At 43.5% G+C, this 6,000-nt stretch overlaps 1 long non-coding RNA gene across 2 annotated transcripts in view; it reads right to left on the reverse strand.

The window, feature by feature from the left end:
• The window catches only part of LOC113622553 (uncharacterized), a 177,406-nt gene that overhangs the window by 96,031 nt on the left and 75,375 nt on the right, over window positions 1–6,000 (reverse strand). The window contains exon 4 of one of the 2 annotated variants that reach the window (XR_003433567.1): window positions 137–342. The exons of the other annotated variant lie outside the window; for it this stretch is intronic. This is a non-coding gene — a long non-coding RNA (uncharacterized LOC113622553). The remainder of the gene's footprint in view (window positions 1–136; window positions 343–6,000) is intronic. 2 annotated transcript variants of the gene reach the window in all.

Raw genomic sequence — 6,000 nt, forward strand, 5'->3', positions numbered from 1 at the left:
AGGTGGGCCTTGGATAAGGAAGGAGGAGGGGAAGGGAAGGAGGAGGAAGGGTATTTCAAGGTGGGTGTACTAGTTCTCTGTTGTTATATAATAAATTACTGCAACATTGAAAGGCTCAAAACATTTAGTATCTCACAGTCTCTATGGGTCAAGAATCCAGGTGTGTCTTAGCTGGGTCCTCTGGCTCAGGGTCTCTCATAAGGTTGCAGGCATTTCAAGCATCTGTTGGAAGAAGATCCACTTCCAGGCTCACTCATGTGGATGCTGGCAAGCCTTGAGTTCTCACATAGACATCTCCACAGGGTTCATCACAGCATGGTGCTTACTTCCCTACAGAAAGGGCTTTGAGGGAGAGAGGGTATCCAAGATGGAACGCACAGTCTTTTGGTAACCTAATCGCTTCTGCCATATTCTATTCAGTAGAAATGAGTCAATAAATGCAGTCTACACTCAAGGGGAGAAAATTACATGAGAGCATGAATACCAGGAGGTAGGACTCATTGGGAGCCATCTTAGAGGCTGCCTACCACCGGGGATTAATGCAGTAGAGCATGGAGAGAGCTCAGAAACTCTGGTTGAGACTAACTTGTTTAGACACTCCTGGCTACAAGGCTAAAGAGATTTGATTTTATCTTATAAGCCAGTTTTTCGCAAACTTTATTATGCACGCAAAGCACTAAGAGAGATTGTTTCCAATCAGATTCTTGAGCCCAGGCTACAAAGATTCTAATTCAGTCTATCTGGGGGCAGGCCCCAAAACATGTGTTTATAACAAGGACCCCAGGCAATTATGATGCAGTGGTCCAAGGACATGTTTGAGAAATTCTGCTATAAGCAGAAAAAGAACTGTTGGTTTTTTAGTACAAGGAAGATGTCCCTGAGGTCTCCTGCCCTGGCTACAGAGAAATGGGCACTAGATGTGATCAAGGAATCTCTTGAACAATGGCTCTTAATTCCAGCTGCATATTTGAATTATGTGGGGAAACTCTGAAAATACCAATGTCTGGAATATATCCCCAGAGATTTTGATTGAATTGGTGTGGGCATGGAGCTCTGGCTTCCCAGGTAATTCAGCCTCCCTCCCCTACCCCATCCTCTTCCCCTCTCAGGTCTAAGACCTTGCCGTTCCAAATGTGGTCTCTGGACCAACATCATCAGCATCACCTAGAGGTTTGTCAGAATGCAGAATCTCGGGTACCACCCTAGATCTACTGAATCAGAATCTGCATTTTATTAAGATTCCCTAGATGAGTTATATGCATATTAAAGTTTGAGAACCACTGGTCTAGGAACCCATCATTATTGAAAAATTTCATGGAGGTGCAGAAATATAAATCAGTTGTCTGCAAATGTCACCCAAGAATCTATATTTGTAAAAAGCTCCTTGGGACTCCCCTGGTGGCAAAGTAGTTAAGAATCCACCTGCCAATGCAGGGGACACGGGTTTGATCCCTGGTCTGGGAAGATCCCACTTGCCACGGAGCAACTAAGCCCGTGCGCCACAACTACTGAGCCTGTGCTCTAGAGCCTGCGAGCCACAACTACTGAAGCCCACGTGCCTAGAGCCCGTGCTCCTCAACAAGAGAAGCCACCGCAATGAGAAGCCTGCGCACCGCAACGAACAGTAGCCCCTGCTCACTGCAACTAGAGGAAGGCTGCACGCAGCAATGAAGACCCAATGCAGCCAAAAACAGATAAATAACTTTAAATAAATAAATAAATAAAGCTCCTGAAGGGACTCTGATGTGCAGCCAGGTGTGAGACTCACAGTAAGCAATCAGTCATCCACAAATCAGGTTACAGATTATTTGTGTTACTGATATAATAAATAGTCTCATTGAGGTGCTATTGTGTCCTTGTATGTTCCTTGGAAGGAGGCATTACATAAATTCTAGGTATGTCCATTTCTCATTCATCCACAAGCAGATTAGGAAATGAATTAATATTTATTGAGTCAGTGTACTCTTTACCACACCATGGCGACCTTCCTGGATTATCCACTGCAACCCTTGTGCTATACACCTTCAACTCAAGATCAAACCAGAAAAAAAACCATGAGTCATTAGTGTCTGATTAAGTCTGATTGGGAAGAAAAGGGACAGGAGATAAAAGTGTGTGTCTCTAGTTGTCCATTCCGCGCAGAATGGATGAGAGCATGAAGTTCTGGCCCATGTTGGGCTGAGGCCACTCGGAACCTGAGATGGGGAAAAAACAGAGCCTGGAGGCAAGGAAGAGGGACATCTGGGGGAAAAGCAACCAGACTGCCGCATAACAATCTGAGAGAGTCTGAGCACAAAACAATGAAAAAAGAAACCAAACAAGAATTAAAATTAAATACCTGGAGAAATTCCCTGAGCTTACCAGGAGGTAGATAAGAAAGTCTTCTACATAATACCTGAAGCCTCAGACTTGGGTGGAGATAGGGCCACCAAAGGCTCTGGTATAGTGTGGACATGGACCAAGTGTTTCTGCAGAAATCCCAGAGCCAGGTGAATGATATAAAAGTCAGCGAATATTTTTGTATTGTCCCTGCTCTTCCCCACTGCATTTGTAAAGGGAATTGAGGGTTGAATAAATTCATATTATTGTTCTTCCCATTATCCTCCTTTCTGTGATTTTTATTCAGCATGAAAAGGGCTCACTTGAAAGAGTTCCGAGCAGTGAAGAGAAATCCGAGAGTGTCTGCCCATCCTCTGAAAAAGTCTTTGAGGTCAACTGTCAGGGCATGGCAATATAAGCATGACACTTCCACCAGGCTCCCAAGCAAAGGAGTCCCTAGGCATCCTGTGTGGCTAGAAATGGAAGATATGATTGTTCAAAGGGAGCAAGAAGGTACCTTGTGTCCAGGAACAGTGCCATCAATCGGCTGCACTTACAAACAAGGCATTCAGCATCGTGTTATCGTGGTAAGGAGTGAGAGGCAAGAGAAAAGAAGGGAATCAGAGTACACTTCTTCCTCTGGATCAAACCAAGGAAGAGAATGTCGTTTCTATCATAAGGTGTCACAACCTTGAAGAAACGACTCATTACAGCATCCTGAAAGTGCCCAGGGAGGATATAGGACGGGTCCAAGTAAGGAAGTGGACTCAAGGAAATCCAAGTTGTGACCTTCATTCTGAACAATTAAGAGTTTAAACAGAAAATTAGAATCATTGAATTTGAAACCAGAAGGGATCTTAAAGGTCAAGCAGGAATCCCTCCATTCAATTTACATGTTCATTAAATATTGATTGAATAAAGGATCATTCAGTCTCAAGTATTTTCAATGATAGTTCTGATATTAAAAAATCACTTTTTATACCAGATCGAAGTCGGCTTCCCTGTAACTTCACATGTTGGTGTTTGTTATGCATTCTGGAGCAACACACACTAAGTTCTACCCTTATATTTTTAAATATTTGAAGACAGCTATCATAGTCAACCTCCAAGCCCTCATTTCTTTATACCAAATATCCTCAACCATTCCTCATGACTGGTTCGTAATTTTGAACTCCTTCAAGAAAAGAATCCAAGTTCAGGGCTTCCCTGGTGGTGCAGTGGTTGCGAGTCTGCCTGCTGATGCAGGGGACACGGGTTCGTGCCCCGGTCCGGGAAGATCCCACATGCCGCAGAGCGGCTAGGCCCGTGAGCCATGGCTGTTGAGCCAGCACGTCCGGAGCCTGTGCTCCGCAACAGGAGAGGCCACAACAGTGAGAGAGGCCCACATACTGCAAAAAAAAAAAAAAAAAAAAAGAATCCAAGTTCAATATACTTTTCTGTTCCATACAATTCTCAATACTGTGATTAGCATATAGCTGATAGTTAATAACTATGAGTTGAGTACAAATACATGAATATCTGTGTATCGACTTGTTTACCATATCCACTTAAATGCTTCAAAGTTACTTCAGCTCAACTCCAAGACTTAAGTCAAAATCTTCCTTTTAAATATGATCCTTTCCCAAGGTTTCCTATCTTATATATCATCTCAAATCCATGCACTTCTCTCCATCCTCCACCACTAACACCTTGGTCCAAGCTACCATGTTCTCCTTTGAATCATTTCATTAGCTTTTTGAATGAGCTAGCTGGTCTCTAGGACCTTCCAATACATTCCTCCCCACAGTAGCCAAAGTGATCTTCAAAATACAATTATGATCATGTCATACCTCTGATTAAAAATCCTTCAGTGACTTCTCATTGCTTATAAGCAAAAGACAAATCCTTAAAGTGGCCTCTAAGACCCTGCACATTCTGACCTCTTTTCACCTCCACTGCCAATACCTCTCACCCCTCTCTCCCTCATTTCCCAAGTTCCTGTCAAACAGGCCTTCTTCCAGTTGCTTAAATGCACCAGGTACCCTCTCACCTCAGGGCCTTTGCACATATTGTTCCCTCCCTATGGAATACTTCTTCTGTTTCCTCATCACTTATTTAATTCCTACTCATCTTTTGGATCAAAGTTTACACATCAATTCTTCATAGATGTCTTGAGATGTCCCAGCAAGTTCAGATTTGGGGTTTTAAGTATGCATTCATATTTCAGTTTGTAATATATTTCATTAATTTGATTAATGTCTAATTTCTCATTAGTTTGTAAGCTCTGAGAGACCAAGGACTCTATCTGCTTTTATTTATCTTAAACCTGATGAATTGCATAAATATATTTCTCTGAATGAATGACTCTCCTAGATTCCAGAATTTTCCAGAATCTGGTGATCATCCCTGACTCTGGGCTGCAGCTGGGTCCCAAGCCTTGCTATATTCTCACTTTTAAGTGATCTTGAAGACTCCAGAGTCACCCTGATCTGGAGATCAAATGTTCTCAGAGACCAGTGATTTCCACCCATTCTCTAGCTGTCTGACATACTCAAGAGCCCATTTGGGGGCACACAGGACAACTGAGAGGGTCAAAGGATCCTCTGTAGATTTGAGCCAGTTCCCACATAGGGATCTGGCACAGGTAAGCAAAACCTGCTCAGAAACTGGCCAGCTATGAGGAAATCAGAGGGGTCAATATGATGATGATTTTCTCAGTGACTCCTGGCTGGGCTTACGATGAGCCCTTTTGGTGTTTTGGATTTGGGGTGGGTATTTTCAGTAGCTATATTATTAAAATACACAAGTTTATAATTATGGGGATAGATACCCTCATCCCTCAAATATGTACTGAGCACGTACAATATTCCTGGTGTTGTGCCACATGATGAGCTATAGAAACCACCAAGGCTCAATTCCTGTCCTCAAGGTGCTCTTTCTAGTGATAGAAACAGACAAGGAAATAGAGACATTAACAGACAAAAGAGTGCACAGCTGTGAGAACATAGAGACGGAAGTGATGGCCTAGAGCTGGGGACGGCTTCTCATAGGAAGTGATGAGAGCTCCTAACAGAGAAAACACTTGCTTCCCGGGGGTAATATATGCTTGGAGGCCCCTGAAGATGACCCAGGAAGGAAGATGAGAATCCTTGATAGTTAAATACACATATGCACACGCACACACATACACACACACACATTTGGCTATACGATGTCTTCAATTTAAACAAACAAACATACTGAAAATGGAAAAATACTGAACCTAGACTAAACAAATCAGTCTTTTTGTGGGGAAACTAATGTCTATCATAGATTTCACTGGGACTCTTTAACCACAGATGTAGCAAATTCCCTGCCAAACACAGCTTAGAGATTTCCAAAGTGCTGCTACTGTGCACACCACAAAATAGACCAGCTAAATGGGAGTGGTATGGGTTTAGGAGATAAAGAATTAAGAAGAGCAAAGAGGAAGGGGAGAGGGAAAGAAGAACATTATTTCCTAGGATAATGGTCACTCCCTTTAACTTTTTGTTCTTATTAAAGAGCCCTCCCGGGCTTCCCTGGTGGCGCTGTGGCTGAGAGTCCGCCTGCCGGTGCAGGGGACACGGGTTCATGCCCCAGTCCGGGAAGATCCCGCATGCCGCGGAGCGGCTGGGCCCATGAGCCATGGCCGCTGAGCCTGCGCGTCCGGAGCCTGTGCTC

Source organism: Aethalodelphis obliquidens, unplaced genomic scaffold, assembly GCF_003676395.1.
Source record: "Aethalodelphis obliquidens isolate GAN/ISIS:26980383/991018 unplaced genomic scaffold, ASM367639v1 scaffold10, whole genome shotgun sequence".
Taxonomy (NCBI): domain Eukaryota; kingdom Metazoa; phylum Chordata; class Mammalia; order Artiodactyla; family Delphinidae; genus Aethalodelphis; species Aethalodelphis obliquidens.